Below are 23,609 nucleotides of genomic sequence, written 5' to 3' on the forward strand. Positions count from 1 at the left end.
GCAACTGTATAGAAACTCTAAAAAAACATAATTTAAACATATGGGGACAAAATATTTAGCAGTCAAGCGCACATTCCAATCGGAGCACTCATCATCCAGTTAGACAGGAAGCGGCAGATGGCCACATGGCAAGGACAGCTGGTTTTGAGGTTTTAACTGTTTGTCTGTCCATCAGCGTGTCAATCACAAGCTGCTCTTCCCACCCTCACAAGTATGAAGCAGAGACTTTCAAAATTGTCAGGAATGTGTCACGAGAACCCTGCATCACAGAGATGAGGAGTGATGTTACAGGTGTACACTGATTCAAGAGCTCCATCTAGTGCTGCACTTTGACTGGCCAGCATCTGGCTCACAGATCTCCCTGAATGCTTCCGATGGATGCTCTCAGCATGTTTTGGTACTAATTTATGATGCTAATTTAATATTTTAAATTCATTTCATATTTGGTGGAATACAGTACATATGCATTATCTTTATCTAGAGTAATGTGTTTAGGTTTGGAGTAGTTGAAAGTTAAATTATTAAACAGGTATATTAGATGTTGTTGAATGTTTTTTTTTTATATACAAAACATTAATAACTGTTGGTATAGTAACTGTGCAATTAAATGCTGTCAAATGTAAATATTAAGTAATTTGAAGAAAAAAACTGCTTAAGTGGTTTTGGAATATGTTGTTTTGTGTTCATTGTCTAAACCAGAAAATAGTTTCAGCCACATTATTATAAGTGCAACACAATGTCCAATGAAATCAACAAGAACCACAATGGAGGGTTGAGAAAAGAAACACTGGACATCACGTCTTATCAACTCGACACAGCGGGAGTTCTGTTTCGTAGCTGAGCCACTGTACACATATGCTTATCTGAGCCTCACAAATACCTCAATATACACCTCACACACACACAAACCTTCACACACACATGCACACACACAAAGACACTATTTCAAAGTCAGGCTCCTGACTGCAGCAGCCTCACATGATTTGCCAGCAAAGAAGGAAAAAAGGCAGATTGCGGGAAGAAAGGTTTGGTCTGTGAAGCGTTCTGAATCAATGCATCTGGGTTGCCTTTGAACATTCACTATAGCGCAATTCAGAATCATGAGAAGAAGAGGATAAACGGGTTAATTGAAATATTAAGCAAGGGCATAGACAAGAAATTGAATAACCCAAGTGAAATGCTGCTGGAAAAAAAAAACAGTAAAAAGAGTTCCCAAATTTTAAAAGAAAAACACTCTGGCTTATGCATTTTCCCTGCTCTGTTCTGTTACATTAGAGTTGTGGAAAGGTTTGCTTGTGCGGCTTAACACAACGGGGGTCAGCCAGGCCGCTTCAGAGCTTACTCAACAAAGTGTCAATCTCAGCCCGTGTTCACTCCGAAATCAAATTCCACACAGCCATTTCTACAAAGTTTTCTCCGAGTAGGTTCATGTGACACACAGCAATACAGTGCCATGGAGCCTTTAGATGTCCTTCAGCACGCTGCGCTCCATTTGGCCCTACTGTGCACAGCAGGCAATTTCAGACATTTGCCTGCTATTGCCTCCCACGGCTTTGCACTCTGTTCATGCTATCGTACCACTGTCTAACACTATCTTTAAGTTTAAACTTACAGATGGAAGGAAGGGGAAATGGAAGATAGATCCTCTACCTTTGATCATTCTTTTAGTTCCAGCACAGACTTCATGGAGAGTATTACTGAAAAAAAGAGAGAAAGAAATTGAGCCGGCTCCTCAGAATGAGAAAGAGGTCCATCTCTGTCTGCTGTAATATAATGGGAAATGGACTGCAGGTCCGAGATAATCAGGAGCATAATGAGTTCAGAAAGTGAGGTTCAGGATCAAGTGATCCTAGTGCTGCATATTGCTGCTGCTTTTTCAATACCATATTTAATGCAAATAATGTATGAAAAATGCAACAGAATTGTAACAGCACCAGTCTAAGTATTATCCAAACACCATAAAAATAGAGTATCCTCATGTCTTTGGTAAATAGCTCAACATGACAACAATTTCTTTTTCATTTTCTCTCTATTACAGAAAAAATGAGCGAAACATAAGAAGGATAAAAGCTACACAGCTCCTTTCATTGCATCGTTGGGGAATCATGACATAAAGTTGCCAAATAGTTTGATTTATATGCAGAAACAGAATACACAGCAACAGGAACAGTGCTCTTATTACTAATTGTGTTATCTCCACTGCAGCGGTATGACACCTGCTATGATTTTATGATTTCACAAACTATGAAGGAATGTTCACAGAATGACAAACAGCAGAAAATAAGGAGGATACTAAAACATTTAGAAATGTCTTTTATTGTACAGCAAATTGCAAGTGCAACAATTAATGCATACTGACAAAAGACCCATTCGCTGATTAAATTTATAAAAGAATCGGTTATGGTATTTAGTTCATCAAGATTTATTATTCAAGAAGTCTCATTACGAACTGTAGAATTGTGGTTAAATGAAGTAGATTATCTGTAACATGCAGCTGTTTTGCCGCTCATTATGTTATGGGGGAAATTGTTTTTGCATTAAGAATTTGTGTGTGAGAAAAACACCCATGAATTTTACTTTTCATATTAATTAATATTTAAGGAGCATGTGGGACATGCATGTGAATATGCAGCATTTGTTAAATGATGCATATTGCCCGGACAACTTGCAAAAAATGAAAATATAATCATCCTTTATATTGACGTACTTATTTATGTGTGTTTAACATCTTTTTTTGAACACCTGGACATACATTATGTAATGTGAGTGTTCATCCACCTTGTGTCTCCTGATATCTCCTCCGTGTATCCTTGAAAAGTAATTGCAGCAGAGGTGAAGACGCAACTAACAACTGCAACCAAAATACAACAGCAACAACTATATTTAAAGATGTTAAATGACATTAAGTACTTAAACAACTTACTTTCCTTATTGGAAAGTAATGATCATGTGGACTTTTATGTTACCGGTTGTAAAATGGCCTGTATTTGTATAGCACTTTACTTAGTCCCTAAGAACCCCAAAGCGTGTTACACTGCATTCAGTCATTCACCCATTCACACACTGGTGATGGCAGGCTGCATTGTAACCACAGCTGCCCTGGGGCGCGCTGACAGAGGCGAGGCTGCCGAACACTGCCGCCACCGAGCCCTCTGACCACCACCAGTAGGCAACGGGTGAAGTGTCTTGCCCAAGGACACGACCAAGACTGTCGGAGCCGGGGCTCAAACCAGCAACCTTCCGATTATAAGACGAACTGCCAACTATATTACCGGTTGTACAGCATGTACTGAATGGAAGAGAATGGGAGGAACAGCAGAGAATATCATTCCAGGCTTCATGATTTTATGAAATTTGAAAGGTCATATTTTTTTCAAATGCCCCGCCCCCCAGCTGTAGTCACTGTACATTATGCTGTAAACACAATAACATTAAATGTGAAATATATGGATGTGAATAACATTTTCTCTGCTGTGACCTTGATGTTGAGAATTTAGTCATGGAGGCAGCCTGACAGTTTGAGCTGAGGCAGAGCTTTCTGTTGACACCTCACTGGTGAGTCATTATTCACTGCTGGATATTTTAAATTGCAGAGTGCAGTGATTCTCATCTGAGCAATAACTGACTTACTTATTTTTTCCCAAAATATTGAGGGTCCATTGTGAAGCCATCCAACTAAAGTTAACCTTGTAGCATTTATTTACAGTTACATTTAATTTGGAATGAGGATGGGTTCAAGTAGGTATGAAAGTGGTTATTAAGTAAAAATAAAATCGGGAAGTTATTTAGAATATTTTTTTGATTTTTGATTTGATGATCTGTATGCTTGGATTTAACACCTTTTGCTGGACTGTGCTGGCTAATGGTGGAAAAGGTTAGATAAACAGTGTGTGCAGGCTCAGGGCAGGTAAACACACTACTGAGCTGTACCTCACATACACATACACGCACACTTCTACACACACATGCATGGACTCATACATATTCCTCTGCTTGACGTCTTCCACAATATCTGCAAAAATTAGGGTGTTTTTGTATAAAGACAGAATAGGAGACAGTATTTATTATAACCTGCTGGAGCCCCAGGGGCTCAGCACCTCATATTTCATCTTAATGTATCTTCACTCACAGCCTCACATTTTTTCCTGTCTTGCCTTAGCCAGGAAAACTTCAGAGAAGAGAAACAACAATGGCAAAGCAGGCGGCTTGGTGTTCACAGTCAGTCTCACCTTGGCCTTATCTGGGGCTTCTATATCTCAACAGATTAAACTGCCTAAATTAGGCTGTGCTCTCGCCGGATGCAGCTAGACGTCTCTAGGGACTGGGAGAGGAGCGATGGGCTTTTGCTGGAACAGGAAGTGTGGCAATAGGCCTTTCTGGGCAAGCCATTATGTGCCCTGCCAGGCTGGATGGGTGGGCCCTACAGTACTGCTCTGCATCTATGGCTTCTGCTCCATGATGAGGCCCATAGAGCCTTTGTGACAGAGTTTCTCATGGGAACTCAGAAGAATCTCACCACTGAGCAAGTGAACTACTGAGCTATGAAATGAAATATGCTAGCGCTGTAAGATAATGGAAGAGTAAGGTTTTTAGATTGCCTGGGTTGTTTTCATTATGGAGCATGCACAAATAAAGCAGAACATCGTCATTAAGCAGACAGCAGGGGCTAAGATATCTCTCCACAATACCAACAAGCTACCATGTTTTTTAACATCTTCGATTCTAAGGAGTAGTTGAAATATATATATATATATATATATCCATTGTGTTCTCAGTTAGGCAATATACTAGATCAAAATTTCAGCATCTTTGAATATCACAGTTTTTGTAGATGTCTTTACAGTCCAAAAATTAACAGCCAAACAAAAGTAGTTAAATGTATGTTTTTGGACTTTTTTTATAGTTCCACTGCTCAAAACGTAGCATTTAGTTCTATTAATCATGAGCTCCTTATAGGAAGAGTCAGTGATGCATCTCATTAGCCCATAGTGTGTTTCACAAATGACATTGCAGATGGAACATGGATGGAATTGAGTTACCTGGAAATAAGGTTGTCATTGAAAAAGTATCATAGTATTTAACACTTGGGTATTTGGGTGGATAATCTTTCTGTCTAAATGGCTATCAATAAATAGCCTAAAAATCTGGAGAAATCTCAGTATGCATCCACAAATGCAGGTCGAAGATCTATCAAGCAAAAAAAAAAGCAATGTGGGAACATGAAAAGCTTTCATCTTCTTTGGGCCAAAGCTCATTTCAAATGAGCTGAGAAAAAGTGGAAAAGCCCTGTGGGCAGACGAATTGAAATTTGAAATTCTTTCAGAAAATCATGAATGCCTTTGACCTCTGGACTAAAGAGGAGAGGATCTATCTCCATGTTATCAGTGCTCAGTTCAAAAGCCTTCATCTCAGATGGTATTGTGGTGTACCATGCCTGAAGAATTGGTGGCTTGCACATCTGGAAAGACACGATCAATTCTAAAGGGCATGTACAGCTTTTACAACCATGTATGCTGCATCTTTTTTTTAGTGAATGGTCTTGCATATATAAGAGTCCAGGTGGCGAACTGGCTTGCCTCCAGTCCAGAACATTCACCAGTTCAAAAGATTTGGATCATTATGAAACAAAAGGTAAGACAAAGAAGAGCCTGTTAAATATGTTATATATATATATATATATATATATATATATATATATATATATTAATTTTAATTTACACCCCTATATATATATAGGGGTGCAACAATGCTCGTATCGATATTGAACCGTTCGATACAGTGCTTTCGGTTCGGTACGCATATGTATCGAACAATACAAAATTTTTAATTTATTTTATCAACTTTTCTTCTGACGATGCTGTCTGTGTTGAGCGCTCAGTGGATCTGCGCTCGACAGTGAAGCCTAGGCGGAGTAGTCGAATGCAGATTCACTGAGCGCAGGGCAGAAGTTCTTTACAAATCCTACCATGTGAATTCATGGATTTTTTTTTCCACATTCTGTCTCTCACAGTTGAAGTGTACCTCTGGTGCAAATTACTGACCTCTGTCATCATTTTTTGGTGGGGGAACTTGCACAATCGGTGGCTGACTAAATACTTTTTTGCCCCACTGTATTTTGGAAAGAGCCATTTCTCTGTAATAAACTCTCTTTTCCAAAGATGAGTGATTTCTCGATCAGATAGATTTAGTTTTTTTATTACTTTGTTGTTTCAGCAACAATAAATTTAAAAACTGTACTTTTGAGTTAAAATATATATTTATAATTTTAATAAATGACAAATTAAAAAGGCATGAACATTTTTTTGTATCGAAAAAATATCGAACCGTGACACCAAAGATACTAACCCGTAGTTGCTCTCTGATCCATCCATTGGAGTATGAATCTGTATAAATGATAAGCCACTGCCTCTGTTCAAAGATGGTTATTCACAGTGGACATAGATGGCTTCTTTCACTCCTCTTTCAAACCATCTGTCTTCTCAGTCCAAAATGTGTTGCTTAGGACCCCAACTTTCAGTTTTGATATCCTTTCCCAAACGCCTTAGCCCACTAACATCCTGGACCATTTAACCTCAATAAACCGCATGATAGGGCGGGGCTAGGTTTCACAGTGGGTTCACTCAAAACCTTGGCTTATTGTGACCCACACCCGTTTTCACACCTTGGCTCATGTGATTAGGTATAGGATCAAAAAGGGGTCCATGACCCTCCTGGGGTCACTCCTATAGGGCTTAAAATCTGGGACTCTTTACCAATTGCTCTTAGAACTGAAGAAGCTTTTTGAATAAGAGGTGAAATGTCTTCAAGAAAACTTATAGAAGTCCAGACGCTTTTCTTTCCAAGCTCCTTAGACTAACTTCAAGGGACAAATTTCATTATATTTCTTCACATCAATATATGGGTCGCAAGTAGGGGTGACATGGCCGCAAGTGGTCATGCAAGTGTCATCTTCTCTAGAGAAATTCATGTACAACTGGGGCAAAGTGGTCTTAGCATGCATAAGACCGACATCAGTAGTCCCACCATGTTCACATAACTTGAATTCAGAGATGAAATAAAGTTTGGAACAGAGAGGGGAGCAGGAGAGCCCTTACAGTATCCTGCCTCACTGGCATTAAGGAGAAAATGAGATCCTTCACACCTCTGCAATAACAATCACTTTGTGATGCACACGGTGGAATGAGATCTGCATTGTTCACACAAATTATAGCAGATGCATTCATTTGATGCTCAATCATGTTGATGCAAATTACCTTTTCAACTTGTGGCCTGAGGGACTTTTGAAATTTATATGAAGTTGGAAGGAAAAAAAGTTTCCAAAGAATGCGCACGTGGCACTAATTCAATTTTCTGCTCTTAACATAGAAGGAGAGATAATTCGGAAGAAGAGCAAAAACATCAGCATGTAAACTATTTTTGGCAGTTAGACTCTAACGAAAAACAAATTCCCAAAGCACTTGGTGAAGGTACAAGATTTGCTTCCTGCTCAACATACAGGGAGTGCAGAATTATTAGGCAAGTTGTATTTTTGAGGAATAATTTTATTATTGAACAACAACCATGTTCTCAATGAACCCAAAAAACTCATTAATATCAAAGCTGAATGTTTTTGGAAGTAGTTTTTAGTTTGTTTTTAGTTTTAGCTATTTTAGGGGGATATCTGTGTGTGCAGGTGACTATTACTGTGCATAATTATTAGGCAACTTAACAAAAAACAAATATATACCCATTTCAATTATTTATTTTTACCAGTGAAACCAATATAACATCTCCACATTCACAAATATACATTTCTGACATTCAAAAACAAAACAAAAACAAATCAGCGACCAATATAGCCACCTTTCTTTGCAAGGACACTCAAAAGCCTGCCATCCATGGATTCTGTCAGTGTTTTGATCTGTTCACCATCAACATTGCGTGCAGCAGCAACCACAGCCTCCCAGACACTGTTCAGAGAGGTGTACTGTTTTCCCTCCTTGTAAATCTCACATTTGATGATGGACCACAGGTTCTCAATGGGGTTCAGATCAGGTGGCCATGTCATTAGTTTTTCTTCTTTTATACCCTTTCTTGCCAGCCACGCTGTGGAGTACTTGGACGCGTGTGATGGAGCATTGTCCTGCATGAAAATCATGTTTTTCTTGAAGGATGCAGACTTCTTCCTGTACCACTGCTTGAAGAAGGTGTCTTCCAGAAACTGGCAGTAGGACTGGGAGTTGAGCTTGACTCCATCCTCAACCCGAAAAGGCCCCACAAGCTCATCTTTGATGATACCAGCCCAAACCAGTACTCCACCTCCACCTTGCTGGCGTCTGAGTCGGACTGGAGCTCTCTGCCCTTTACCAATCCAGCCACGGGCCCATCCATCTGGCCCATCAAGACTCACTCTCATGTCATCAGTCCATAAAACCTTAGAAAAACCAGTCTTGAGATATTTCTTGGCCCAGTCTTGACGTTTCAGCTTGTGTGTCTTGTTCAGTGGTGGTCGTCTTTCAGCCTTTCTTACCTTGGCCATGTCTCTGAGTATTGCACACCTTGTGCTTTTGGGCACTCCAGTGATGTTGCAGCTCTGAAATATGGCCAAACTGGTGGCAAGTGGCATCTTGGCAGCTGCACGCTTGACTTTTCTCAGTTCATGGGCAGTTATTTTGCGCCTTGGTTTTTCCACACGCTTCTTGCGACCCTGTTGACTATTTTGAATGAAACGCTTGATTGTTCGATGATCACGCTTCAGAAGCTTTGCAATTTTGAGACTGCTGCATCCCTCTGCAAGATATCTCACTATTTTTGACTTTTCTGAGCCTGTCAAGTCCTTCTTTTGACCCATTTTGCCAAAGGAAAGGACGTTGCCTAAAAATTATGCACACCTGATATAGGGTGTTGATGTCATTAGACCACACCCCTTCTCATTACAGAGATGCACATCACCTAATATGCTTAATTGGTAGTAGGCTTTCGAGCCTATACAGCTTGGAGTAAGACAACATGCATGAAGAGGATGATGTGGACAAAATACTCATTTGCCTAATAATTCTGCACTCCCTGTACAGCTTCCAGGCCACATTAAAATAGCTTGATAGAAACAACTTTTTACCCTCTGACCTTTGCTTATTTTCAAATGTAAAAATACATTCTATAAAATAAGTTATACAAGACTTGTTAAAGTTTTCTTTCCTTTCTGTCAGGTTAATTCATTCGTTAAATTTTTTTTTCTATGGGTCAGTTCATCAGCACCAAATACAACCAAGGAGTGAGGACAAAAGCATGAATGTGGTCAAACAGTTCGACTTAATGACCCTAATCATGTGACAATGTGATGGAAATTTGTGATGTGGGTCTGCAGTGTTGAAACTTAACTCTCCCAAAGAACGCCTCTTTAGACATTAAGGTTTCAATTTGGGATCTTAGATACAGTAAAAACGAAGAGTTGATCCATTTTACCTCCTGATTAATTTATTCATTCTCATTGAGTTACATTTAATCTCCTCCAAAAAGCAAAGTGTCAGCATTGGTATGAGCTGACCTACTTCATCAGCTAGTCATTCAGTTTGTCTCCACAATGACACTGGTGAGAGTAAACCAACAACAGTAAAGGCACTGGTCATAAATTCCCAGCAAAAAATGAAACACTTAAAAGCTTTCTGTAAAGCTTAGAGGGGATGGTCATCGGTCACTATAAGCAATTGCTATCACATTACATGCAAGTCATGTAAGCCATTAGGTAATTACTGGTGCAGCTTTAGGTAATATATTTCAATTTTAAAGTATTTAGTCACTACTGGTTATTCTGTTATTATTATTCGAATCGAAACAGGTTTCCCCCTGTAGTCATGCATACGATTTCCTGACGACTTATTACATTAAAATATTCAAATATACTGATTCACATATACTGTATCTATTAGAGCTTTCCAAAACAAAGGCCTCCGTCAGTCACGTTACAATCTTTTATTCCATTTATTGCGTTTAATGCGTATAAACATACATATTTTTTCCTGACATTAGTAATAGAAGAAAATTGTGCTGTCTGGGGGAAAACGTGGTCAAGGGGCAAACAAATGCTCCTTCGTTGGCATTCAAAAAGTCTGCTGATTATGTCACGCTGATACAAATACGAAGCAAAAACCTCAGTGCACCTTAAAAGTTTGTCAGTAAGAAAAATGCCATCTGCCAATACTTACACCAACGATTGCTGCGAGGAAGAGCAAAAACGACAAGGTTACATAGACATGACAATTGTGAATGGTAGCAGAAATAATCAGATTCATAACATCACTGCAAGACATAATAATCCAACTACTGCAGTCCCATATTAAACATAACTACTTCTGGTTCTTGTAAATAATAATAAAAAATTCATTAAAGCTTATGGATGTTATACACATTCCATTACAAAAAATAATTGAATAAACAGACAGAAAAAAAACACCACCCTATTCTACAGTCAGTATTTTGCAAACCCCAAAGCACAGCAGACAATAGGAACAGCATTAATTAGACTATTTAATTTCATACTCTCATCCCCATATGGGTATAGCAGCTGCTGCTGCTATCCAGCCAGTGCACTTTTATTGATTATAGCACTGATACATATCTGTATTCCCCAGAAACCAAAGGCAATTACTCTGTGTAAACCACATCCAGCTGTATGCCTTTCACTTGTAAATGGTTCAGTCCAACATGCAGTCAAGCTGTAGGGCCCATGTCTGATATTTCCCCAAAGATTCCTGTTGTATTTTTTCTCTATTCCACACTTAGAAAACATCCCTGAGGAAAAAACCTGGTGGAAACCGATAGGGAACATATGAATATGGATTACCAACATGATAAAATATGGAAGAAAAGCACAACATAATTTACTATTTTCATATTCAGCATATTAATAACTGTATGCCCTGGAGTGTGGAAGGAAAAAAGCTTATTGGTATTAGAATGAGACAAAATGCATGTGTTGAGTTCTGCTTTGTACTGTGTGATTGTCAAGGAGACGATGTTACAGAGCACCACGACCCATCTATTTATCTGTGGTCTAAAGGAGTAAGTTCAAGTCATTTGCACATCAAACACCTGAATAATATATTCAGTTTTCAGTGAGGACATTCCCTTCTCCAGGTCAGGGATGTCCAGGATTGAATATAGTTCAATTTAGATTTCCACTACAGCAACATAAACAACTTCTCAACCCTTCGCATGCTGATGCTTACTCGAGACCACTTTTCGTCACCTTAACACACCGGCTACCACGTTAGCATCAGTGTTCATCATATACCAGAACACAGCATGTACTAATTCACATCCCCCACCTGTAACCTTGTACACAGTGTGATGCCATCTAATAAGTGTGAAAAGCCAGCATGAATGAGGTCACAATTTTTCCCTGTCTAAGGTTGAAAATCTGCAGCTTGTGTCTGAACCTTTAAACTATGATATTAGAACTCGTGATCTTCTTAAAAAACTGATGATGGGTGTTAAACTGGGGACCTGAGTTCAACATATGTGGATATTTAAAGACGCAGGAGGGGATCTAAGGAAAGATGTGCCCTTCTTATTAGTCTGGAGGGTCATGTCGGTCTGTCAGTGGACAGTGCAGACTCAAAACCTTGCACAGGTACTGTATATCTAAGAAGCCCAGTAACCTTGGACTGAAAAGTAAAAAAAAAAAACAGAGTGAAATGAATGTCACAAATATTTTTTAGACATTTGTAGGCAGAGGAAGCTTTTGAAAGTGATGATGATCTCATTTGTGCAGATAAACTTCAAACTGTGTGTCAGTCATGAATGCATATTCCTGCATTTGTCTGTGGATTGGAGTGTGCATTTTTGAGTAATCAAAACTATGCACAAATCATCGTGCTTATTTGTAAAGCACCGTTTATGATTGGGGATCATATCGTACACACTTGCGACCTTTCTGATATTTTCACTCCATCAACCATGAATCACAGTTCTCTAACCTTAGCTTTCTCTTATCTTGAGCATAATGTAGCAATGCTGGGTTTACTCCAGTAAGCAGTTAGTTTTAACCTTTTTTTAAATAGGGCAGTACAAATGAAATAACATAAAGGGCATCATGTAAATACAACAGATTTAGTCTTTTATGCTAGCTTTCATTTGTTGTCCATGGCAAACTCTCAGTGAAAATATTTCAGAAAAGACGTAGGCACAATCCTCTTGAAGGCTTTCAATGTGCTATCTGATGATTTAAATTAAAAAATATTTTCACATATCCAATTAATCAAAGCATTTGATATTTTAAATGAACTCCTGCAGTGTGAACATCCTGTTACATTATTGATCTCTCTCTATGAACCTTTACAGCTAGCTCTGGCTGACCCTGCTAAGCCTCCAGTTGACACTGCTCTGGAAACTGGTTTAATTATTCAGTCTTCTTTTGACCCCAGTCTGAAAATCAGAGCCAAGGGGATTGATTAAGTACATGTTAGATACACAGACTGGCCTTAGGGGTGTTTATGCTGGACTATTAGCATGGATTGGCCAGGAAGGTTCAGGAATCAAAGGAAACACATAACCTGTGTTTATATTTTGGTAGATAAAAAGCTCTGAGTGAGTGGATCTGTGTCTCTAGGGTGTTCTCATTTGCACCAACCTGACTGATGGTCGTGACTCGGGTTTAGTTCCTATTTACCCTTCAGCAATTAGAAGTACAGTTCGACAAGGCTACTTGCATTGATTGGGAAATATATGATGAACATGTAGCAAATAGGTTCAGTTAATAAGAGCAGAGGAGAGCGAGAGGACAAAACAAAATGAGGAAGAGGTAAAAATAATCAATGCTCCGAAGAGTCACAGCCCCCAGGTTCATATGCTCTCATAGGTCTCAATGCTCCTTCACATGTGCCCAAAGGAGCTTTGTGGAGCTTTGTGATAAACCAGTCACACTGCGCCACCATGTGGCACAAGTGAGAAATATCACTATCCATCAAATTCTTGTTACCTGTCCACCCTATAAGTAATGAGTTTTTGTTGTTTATTGTTCAATATTTTCTGTAGCTAAAAGGCAGCAAACAAAGTAAAAAAAAACCCAAAATATAAACGTAGTATACCTCACAGATTCCACATGATAATACACAAAGGGTCATTTTATCTGTTTGATTTTTCCTAAATATAATAATATAGCTGAAGTGTTCTCATAGTAAGGGGGATGTTAAGGGGATGTGTTGCTTTTGCTTGACGTCCTCCTAGTTGTTTTCTACTATACAGCAGAAAGCAATTTGAAAATGGATGACAGGACGTAAATCATCTTTTCAGATGCTCCTGACATGGGGGCAAAGCCATATAATTGTATACACCACAGAGAGAGTACACTCTTCATATTTCCTTTCCAGTTGTCTTCAAAATATTACAGTCTTTTTTTTTCCCTAGTACATTTTGAAATACAATAACTGTTTCAAAAGGAGAAGTTTTCTTGTTTGGTGTTTGTGTTACCTTAAATTTCCACTGTGTTACTAATTAAAAAAAACTCTTTGTCACATTTTGGCAGTTCTTATTTACTCTAAAAATATTTGTGTTCTCCTTTAGGAGCTGCTGCCACTGTTGTTATGGGCCACATGTCTCTGGAGTGGTCTGTGTGGGGAGAAGTGGTCCTAGGGGGTTTCTCGTTCCTCATCACTGGGGCCGTATTCCTGATGGATCTAACTGACAACATCTGGATCAGCTACACATGCTCCCTTTCAAAATAGTTTATATGGGTCTAACCACTATCTGCATATAGGATTACATTACGTATTTATGTCAGCAGCCAAATATGTTTACCAACTCGCAATGTTCTGTGCAAAGCGTTCCTTCTAAGCCTTTACGGGTCTATAATGAATGGAGGCATTTTTGATAGCCAAAAAAGGCCTAACTGTGTTTATTATTTGTCAGAGTGGAGCTGATAAAAGAACTACTATATTACTACTATATAGAACTACCTATATTGTAAGATGTATGTATTTCCCCAGTTTTAAGGTAGCTGGGATGCTAAAGCTCCAGCACTGCACGATGGTACATGGACATGAACAAAACGCTCACTGCTATTGTCCTCAACAGCAAGCACCTGCAGCTCCCCAACACGTCTCAGGTGCTACAATATATGCACATAGATTAAGGTCAGGATTTGACTTTTGTTTTAATATTCCAAGTTTAATATGTTTGTTTTACTCTCATTTATTTGACTATATATGTTATAAAATTGTAGTAAAAGACAGATTTATTTATACATTATCAAAAGCTAACTGAGAAAATCAGTTTTATTATTTAGAGGTCGCCTCCATCTCACTCTATCCTCATCATTCTCCTCTGTCACACCAGCTCTCTGCAAGTCCTCCTTCACTGCATCCATGAATCTTCTCTGCGATCTTCCTTTTTCCCTGCTGCACTGCAGCTTCATATTTAACATCCTAATGGATGTCATGCCATAAAAATATTCGATCTTATCCAGCTTACCACAACATAATATTACTTTAGAACTCCAAAGGTGCAACAGCTGCATTCTGAGAACACATTTTCTGTACTTTATGTTCCCCTGAACTGCATCAAAGAAGGCAAATTTAATAAGAAACCTGTAGTAAAAAAATTAACTCTGGTGTCCTCCAGTGCCGATTGCTGAGTGGAGGCAGCTGTGTCCTGCTTCACAGAAACAAAGGACACACCCACTCAAAGCAAAGTAGGTTTGCAAATGGCAGATATATTATGTTTTAATGCTTGAAATTATACTAATGCTCACCAAATGTTATTACTTTTGTTATTAACACTGATCAGTGAGCATGCATAATTATGCATCATTTTTCCACTAATATTCTAAAGTGTTTCTTTTAACCCCTTCTGTGTTTTTCCTAAAAGACTTAGGGGCTCTTTACATCAACTTTATGACAGTCCTCCAAGTAAACTTTGCAAAGGCATTATTACTTTTTTAGAAATCAATCTTGTTTCTCTCTCCAAGTGACATGTGCAAGTTTTTTACCTTTATTAGTTTGTTAGTGATCTGCTTTTTTGAAAGCACCTGCCCAGTAAAAAGGCTGGATACTGCCTACCACTGTGCTTTATGTTTTATTACTGGCTGTGGAAATCGTGCACATTACTATTCTCTGTATGCTGCTGCTAAATGGCCATCTCTGTATATTCACAGACTTTCCCATTTGTTGGTTTTTATCTATAAATCTCCTTGTGTTGATTCCCTCTCATCTGTGTGATTATATGCGTAAAAGCCACCACTAATATAGCCTTAACTCTCACAAAGTGATATGAACGATTGTCCTAAGAATCAGAACAGAAGGAACTGAAATTGTCATGGTTACTATGGGGGACATTGAAAAAAACTTTTTATTTTGTGAAATACATTTTTCACTTTTTTGTTTCAAATCACAATTTTGCAGTCCATGCACAGACAGTTGACTACTTAAGTCATCCCCAGAGGAGGCCATACCTTCTGTTAACTGTTGTTTACATACAATAATGTGTGAAATCTATTTAAAACTGAGATCTGCATTTCTTTGTTTGACAAGAATATTGTGAAGTATTAAATTATGAAACTGAAAAACACTCGAACTATATTCTAGCATAATTCTGTTAGCATTTAATTGATTAGTCATCACTTGGCTATTATTTAACAAAAGTGTTTAACCAGTGGTTTTTGAAACTGTATGTATGTTAAGTTAGCTTCACTTTAAATGACAAACTGAGGAATATAAAGAAAGGAAAAGCTAAAATGCCTTAGCAGTAAAGAAAAAATAAATATTTGCATAAAATATCCCCAGATCAAAAATAATACTTGAAGGGCATCCAGTGAAGGCATCATCCTCAGTGCAAACAATTCTCACATCCTTGTTCAGTTCCTTGTCTTTGCTTCCCATTTTATTTTTATTTTTTACTATTCTCCTGTTTGCAGTCAGGGGTTTACACTGCGCTCCACCAGCATGCCACAGATCACCTCCAACTAACCTGTCTGCTCTTAACTGTGATGAGTCGCTGTGATACAAGAAGACTGAGAATTTGTATAACTGTCACCACTAGCAATCTCTGTACATCAATACTGGTCCATTAAGTAATGGCTGTGGTTCCGTCTGTCGTCAGTAGGAGTAAACTAATCGATTCATCACACAAGATGGCTTAAACAGTGAAAGTGCAGTGGATTGAAGAGGCCACTGGAGAGCAGCAGAACCCTTTGTGGCAGATTATGGCAATTCAATCACAGACTATTCTTCACTTTTACCATTAAAGCAGCACTTTGAATTAATCAGATTTTAGAAATGACTGGATTGAGCAATTGAAAATGTATTTCTTGTATAAAAAGCCTACATGGAAAATAGAAAATATTGTTGTGAAGACAACAAACGGTGTGTAAATTAAAATAAAGACATATGAATATGTTTACAGTGTAATGAGCAAATACACAGATAAGCTAATAAATAAAATAAACCAATTTGTCTGGTGAATATTTCTTAAATAGAGACTTTGTAAGAAAAGAATTTACAAATTTCCAGTTAAAGCAACTTTTCCCGCTAATTAATAATGAATGAAAAACACTTATTTGCCTAGCAATTAATTTTCCTTTTCAATGCATGCACATTTTTGTGTGGGATTTCTTGGAATAATGAAGTGACAGTGAAAGATCTGCTTCATAGCCTCGCTAACATGAGCTCCCTGATGCATAATGCACAGTAACTATTCCTGGACTTTCTAGAAAGTACTTTTCTGCACTGCTAAGGAGCCAACTCCGGGTTTTTGTTTGCACCATCTCAGTTCCTTAGTACCTCCGAGCTGGCTGTTAATCAAAAAGAAAGAAAGTATATTTCTAGCAGTGTGCTGTTGCCAGGTAACAGGTCCAATTGCTTTGGAGACTTTAAAGCCTCTTTCAAAAAATCTGCTTCCACTACTGCTGTTTGTTTGTGTGTGTTATTACTGCTTGCTTATTAAATATGTGCATACTTGCACATGTGTTATTTTCAGGAACCACATTCAAAGAACTAGAACTTTATTTGTTCCGTTTTCTTCATCATCCTTGTTTAAAAAGAGACCTTGTTAAAGTCAGCTGTCCTCTGCTGGGTTTCTCGGCAGGCGGTGTACAAACTAATTTTTGCCTTTATTCATAAACCCCATAGAGAAGTCAGGATCATGGAAAATATGGAAATGACCATTCACAAGTGGTCGGATGATTTATGTATGCTCACGTCTGACCTACAATTCATAATTATGTCAGTAAACTAATCAAGGTTACAAGATGGATAACAGAGCAGTGATTACTTGGAATGAGCTGGCATATTATATGTGTCACACACTCTAATTTATAACATCTTGACAATGGCATGTCCCATGGTTTTGCTCGTCATTGTAATTAGGAGCCTTATTCTGTGTATGTATGGTAAAGTAGCTTTCACATTTGCCACTCAAAATAAGGGCTGGAAAATTAATACCTAATTGTTATTTTCCCAATATTATTAGGTTTACTTAAGCTTGTTTTATGTCGTCATTAAAGTCAGCTTACCAAGAGCCAGTGATCTAAATGATTAGAGAAAGGGCTTTTTTCTATGTAAATGACATTGAGGCACTGGTATGAGTGTGGCCCTCGCTAAATTTCGGTTTCTGTGTGTCTCGAATGTTTCTTATATATAATCCTCTGTCTAACTCACCAGCTGGTCAAACATGTCTGTAGGAGAGGTGACGGGAGAATCATGCAAAGGAAGGGATAAAAACATAGGATGTAAGTGAGTTTATGTGGATGTTACAACTAAAAATCGAATATTTGGGTCTGATGGCTGTTTTCAGAACTCATATTCCACATCTAAGGGAAAACTGGAACCTTTAACTGGAAACAACAAACATCTGAGACTGTAACGCAATGATGACGATTTTTGTGTTTGTTTGTTTTGTTTTGTTGCATTTTGGAGCTCTTATAATTACAGTTTTCTCTTTGCATTTATCTAGCTTTATTTGTGTTGTAACGGTCCACTGACGCTGACCTTTATTAAAATTTAAATTAAAAAACATCAGATGAATATACAAATATCTACCATTGCTTGATTGTAATGTCTGAAGCACACTACAATACATGTAAACGTCACTGGAGGCAATGAGATGCACGGGCATGCATGGCTTCCAGTGACGGAGTCAGTTTTGGTGACGTGTACTTCTATACACGTCATACTGAGTGTGCAATTTTTGAGATGACCGATCTAAGCCCAATTGAGCATGCGTTTGATAAAGGTCAAACTAAAGGCAGAATGACCAGCACACAACAACGACAGAAGACAGCTGCAAAAAATAGCATCATAAAGGAAACCCATTCACTGCTGCGCTCAACAGGTAATTTGAGAGCCTTCATCATTAGAATTAAAACAAAACAAACAGCTCATTTGCTGACCCCTGCTGAAGGCTGTCACAATAAGAGAAAATGCAGTTTTAACCCTTGTTTTCTCTATATTTTTTTGAAGCTCAGCAGTTATACTTTTATTGGCACAACAAAAGTAAAAAAAAAATTGAAACCTACACTCTGCACCAGAGCCAGAGTCCTACAGGCTCCTGGCAGCCATCAGCATTGCTTTTTCTTTCTGGAGAATTCAGAAAGAAAGTGCAGAGAATATTCTGCTCTCCATCCCACACACAACTGTTACATGGCCAACATTTTTGGGCATTCAGCTGTAAAATCTGGAACTGTTACAGCAGCTCACATTTTTCAAAAACTGGTGGCTTTATTTTACTTATCTGTTGACTACTGAGCCACACATAGAGCAAAAGGGCATTCTAAAAGGTCAACTTCCTTTTCTTTCAGCTTACAGATATATGAGTGGTGATGATTAATGACAGCCATTTACATTTCCTAAAACTGTGAGTCAGCACTAACTCTACAGGTATGGTGCCTATCAATAATAAGAAGAATTGCCCTACTTCATTTCTCTTTTTTTACTTAAACACTCAAAGAAAAAAAAAGGTGTACTAGATCTGGTGCATCTTGGATGCAATCTCTGCATGTGAGCAATGCTTGATAATGTTATTTTCTACTCAAACTGTTGAAATAGAAAAAGTCACTGATGAAGCAGACTACTCCAATGTGCTGGCAGAGAATACACTGGTTACATCACAACCACGCTAACTGTAGCAAAGAGGAAGAGGATATATCTTGTTATTGCACATATCTACTCTTACCAACTGGCTACTAAGAGACGTGTTATACAAGAAACCTTCTAGTCTTCTCTGCTTTGATCAGCAGTTCACAAACACTGCACATGGACACTCTTACTTGTGTTCCTCAATACTGCTTCAAGCATGTCTTTGACACTTTGTCGCTCTCCGTGCCAGATAATGTGAGGGCATAATGCCCTGGCTAACACAGTAAGAGCTAGTTTGGAACTCTATCCTTGCAATATCCTGCAACAGGTGTGTGGGTTAACACAAATGATACTGTATGATGATAATGTATTTTAAAAGAACTTTTCCATTGGAGTGTTTGAAATGGATAAAAGTAATATGATGAAGTGTAGACACTAACCATTGTTGGTCACCAATCCACATAATCTGTTTCACAAATAGGTCATGATAGCAAAGTTACACCCTAACTGTATTAATATAGGCCACAACTATTCAGCTTTTGTTCTGCCTCAACACTGTAACATTAATGACATGATTAAACTGTGGCACGTGGCATGGTGGCCTACATTGTCATTGTCTCTGGCCAATAAATATGATGACATCAGATAGTCTCTATGACCCTTTATGAAGCCATTTGGAAAAACCGTAGTGAACCACTCCTTTGTCACACCTTTGTCACATCGCTGATGACGATATCTGGTCATCAAGTAATTTCTGTTGAAGATTTCTGGGTATTAGCTACAATAAACAGCTCCCAGAAAATGTGCATTACAGAAACCCTTTTGTAACCATAACCATTAAATGCTATGACACTGTTTTCTTACCAAATAATTAGGCCAAAGTGTGGAATTCAATTTCATTAGACATATACACAGAAAGGCCTCTTCAGACCCACTTCTTCTGCTTGGCTTTTGACACAGTTTAAGTTGTTAATTTTTTATTTTTTTTTAAATGTTATGCTTTTTTTTGTGTTGTGATTTTAATTCTATTGATTTTAATATAATATACTCATTTGTGGTCCTATGTCGCAAACATTGGTCAGTGGTTTCTGTTTTTAAAGTCATTTATGAATGACATTGGATATACATTTCTAATGAGATAACTCTTGATTAAATAATACCAAGGTTTATATGTTCACCATTTGGAGAGAGAGCTCGGGAAATTCCAGATGATGTGTGTAACGAAACAAAAATACAACGTGAGTGACGGGCAGAAAGATGAGCAAAGAACCAATAAAATAAAATGGGATCATTGAAAAGACATTGAAAAGAGAGTGACTAACAGCATCTCTATATTTAGATGCGGGGACAATAATTTTGTATTGTACAGGTTTAGTAGGGGTAACATAAAATCCCTGAACGAATCTATAAACCTCCCCCTTGTGTGTGTGTGTTTTTTTTTTACTGCGTATGACAGAATAATGAAGATGTAGGGCATAAACACCACAAATAGATGAAAGGGATATGACACCAGAATTAGAATCCAGTAAATCTTCCACATAGTGCTCTGTCTCATAGTGGAGCCTTAACAGTCCAGAGAAGACAACAACAATATACTTTTTCAGGTCACAGCCTTTCTTTATGAAACTGCTATTGGTACTTTTTCCCCTTACAAAGCTACAGTATAACTAGAAAAACAAAGAGCAACATCATGACTATTCTTGTAAAATGATAAAACATCTCTGGTATTGTAGATGAAAAATACTCAATCAAGCTCCAACAAAGCAGAAACTGATCCAACATTATTGTAACTTTAAATGAGCTCTTATTCATATTTATACATCTTCATACAGGGTGAGGAAATTTCCAGGGTTAATAATAGCGCTCCGCAATTTAGCCTCCCATATGGAAAAGATATATATAAATCTTATTAAGTTTTTTATCTGTCTTGTGTGAAACTTGTATGAAAAGCATATAAGAGTGAAAACAGATATAAGATCCCTTGAAAAATTATATAATGAAACTTGTATGTTTTGGATACTTACTAAAACAATATATGAAAGTAATGAGAAAGTGGCCACTTTCATGAGTAAATCATGTAATCCTTATATGATTTACTCATGAAAGTAGCCACTTTCATGAGTAATCACATATAAGTTTTTACTATTTCTTTTCCATATGGGCTGACTTCTGAACTTAAAGCCCTTCAGAGAAGAATAATGAACAACTGAGTGAATCGTGCTTTGAATCAGCTTCTAGTCTTCAGTCCAGAGAGAGCAAAAGTTGCTTCAATGATGCATAAAGCCAGGTCCTAACTATTTGGACAATAAGAGTTTTTGTAGCTAGCCTTGTGCACCCTTAGAGTGGATTTTAAATTAAACAATCAAGATGTGACTGAAGTGCAGTTTAATGAAAGTATTGCATTAATTCATTTGACATTACACATTTTTTTGTTGAATATATTCCTAAAAGTATTCAAACATTCTACCATTATTTTAAATGTAAGACTTGCTTTTAATACATGAAAGAAAATAATTTGCGGTCAATGCCTTCAGTAACTGAAGATCGCGCTCTGCTGGGTTGAGACCAGGTGACTGAGTTGGTCATTAAATAAAATATCATCATATTTTGTGCCTTATGCTTTTGCAGTTTCTCAAATCTATTGTCCGTTTGCACTGTGAAGTGCCTGGCAATCAGTTTTGTAGCATTTGGCTCAATCTGAGTGTAGCTGTGTACTTCATCCTGCTACTTTTATCAGCAGGAACATCATCAGTAAACACTTGCAGCCCAGTTCCACTGGCAGCCATGCATAACCATGCCAAAAAATACCAACTAGGGGTGAGAATTGAGAACTGATTCTTGTAGAGAACAGGTCCCCATTCCGTTCCTTGGAATTCTTCGTCTGCTTGCCTATTGAACCCACTTATTGGTTACATTTGCTTTTATGGTACAATCAGTGAATTTCAGTTGTTGTGTGTCAGAAGAGGAAAGTAGGGGGACACTCTACAGTGTGGATATAGACACTTTTATTTTTATTCCACAAAAGGATGAGAATGTGTTCTTCAAGTGCAAACTGCACTGGAAACGCTAAATTCTTATCAGTTCCTAACACTATCTCCCACAATGTTACATAATGTCTATCAGCTGTTCTTTCCTGTCTCCATACTTTTCTCTTCCCCTCATTCAAGTTACAAGTTACAATTTAATCTTGGCTTCATTTGTCCAAAGAACTGTTTGGGTTTTTTCTCTGAGGAGTGCTCAGGCTATTTTAGATGTCATCTGGCAAAGTGTGGGGGACAGCTTGGATCTTCCAGATGTTGGAAAAGTGGTTTTACATCCAAATATTTTGTAATTTCATGCAATTGCTTGAACTGATGATCTTGAATCTGCATCTGAAAATGTCTATATTAGATCTTCACCGAGTTCCTTGGACTTTTCCATTGTTCTGAGTATCAATCAATCCAATGAGGGATGTCAAATCAATTCCTTTTTTATACTGGCAAAGAGAAACTACCATCTGTAGTCAATCATGATTACTAACATGAAGTTAATAGGTCTTGTCCTTGTCAAATTAAGGGACCTTGTAGACTCCTCAGCAGCACTTATGAAAAGACAATCATCATTAACTATCTTTCCACCCTAGCAAAAGAACAGTTCAAAGAAATCACTAAAAGCCTAAAAATTATAATGACATTGTTGCCCATTATGAGCATATGTAAACTTCTGACCACCTGTATAATGACAGCCTGGCAAAAGGTGAACACTCTTAGCACTCTAAACAAATATCAAAAGAGCTCAAAAAAGATTCAAAAACAAAAAAGATCCAAACGAGTAGTGCAAATTGAGAATAAAATTCAAATTTAGAAGTGTGATTTTTTGTTAACCTGCATTAACTCTGCACCCTGGCACTGATTTTTTTTTTCCTCTTGAGCCATGTTCCCCCTTTCCATCATGCCATGAGGCTTAAACCAAATTAAGCACATGCATTAAAACAGCACTTGTTAGATAGACAGAAAAATGCAGAATGCTACTAAAACAGCAGGCCCAGCATGCACTTGGTAATTACTTGTTTTTGTGTGCCCTTTCCCTCTCGCAGTACATGCTGGGTCTTTGGTGCTCAGCGTTTTTCTCTCTTAGCCTCTGGTGCCACAACTGGGAATCACAGAATTTATACACTTCTCAGGTGGCCCCACACAAGAAAGGAGTGCAAGGTAGAGATGCATCAGCAATGGCAGTTATAGCTGCAGACTTCAGGATTAGAAATGAAATGTAAGTACTATAAAAAGACATAAATGCATATTGGAAACCCATGAATTGGCATACACCTATACAACACTACTCATACAGATAATTGGACATAAGCTCAAGAATGTAATTGCAAGGATTGCTCTCCTTGAAAAAGAGTTCTGTTAGCCAACATCAAGAAAGCTGAAGGTTTAGACTAAGATATCCCAACAAATAATAATGATCATATAAGAAATACTTTAGTTCTTTTGTTATGTTCATCCTTCAAATCTCAATCACTGACATCTGAGTTGTGTAAAATGTCAAACAGAGCTGGGGGTGTGTGCGTGTCAGGCAACG

The 23,609-nt window shown here is 37.9% G+C and overlaps 1 pseudogene across 1 annotated transcript; it reads left to right on the forward strand.

Moving 5' to 3' along the window:
- Window positions 1-4,335: 4,335 nt before the first annotated feature.
- Window positions 4,336-13,703, forward strand: LOC309693077 (annotated as a pseudogene). The gene is made up of 3 exons: window positions 4,336-4,526; window positions 12,590-12,665; window positions 13,543-13,703. The product of its transcript is annotated as an uncharacterized misc_RNA (transcript).
- Window positions 13,704-23,609: the final 9,906 nt, after the last annotated feature.

The sequence above is a fragment of the Aulonocara stuartgranti genome (genome assembly GCF_965226115.1).
Source record: "Aulonocara stuartgranti genome assembly, chromosome: 17".
NCBI classification, from domain to species: domain Eukaryota; kingdom Metazoa; phylum Chordata; class Actinopteri; order Cichliformes; family Cichlidae; genus Aulonocara; species Aulonocara stuartgranti.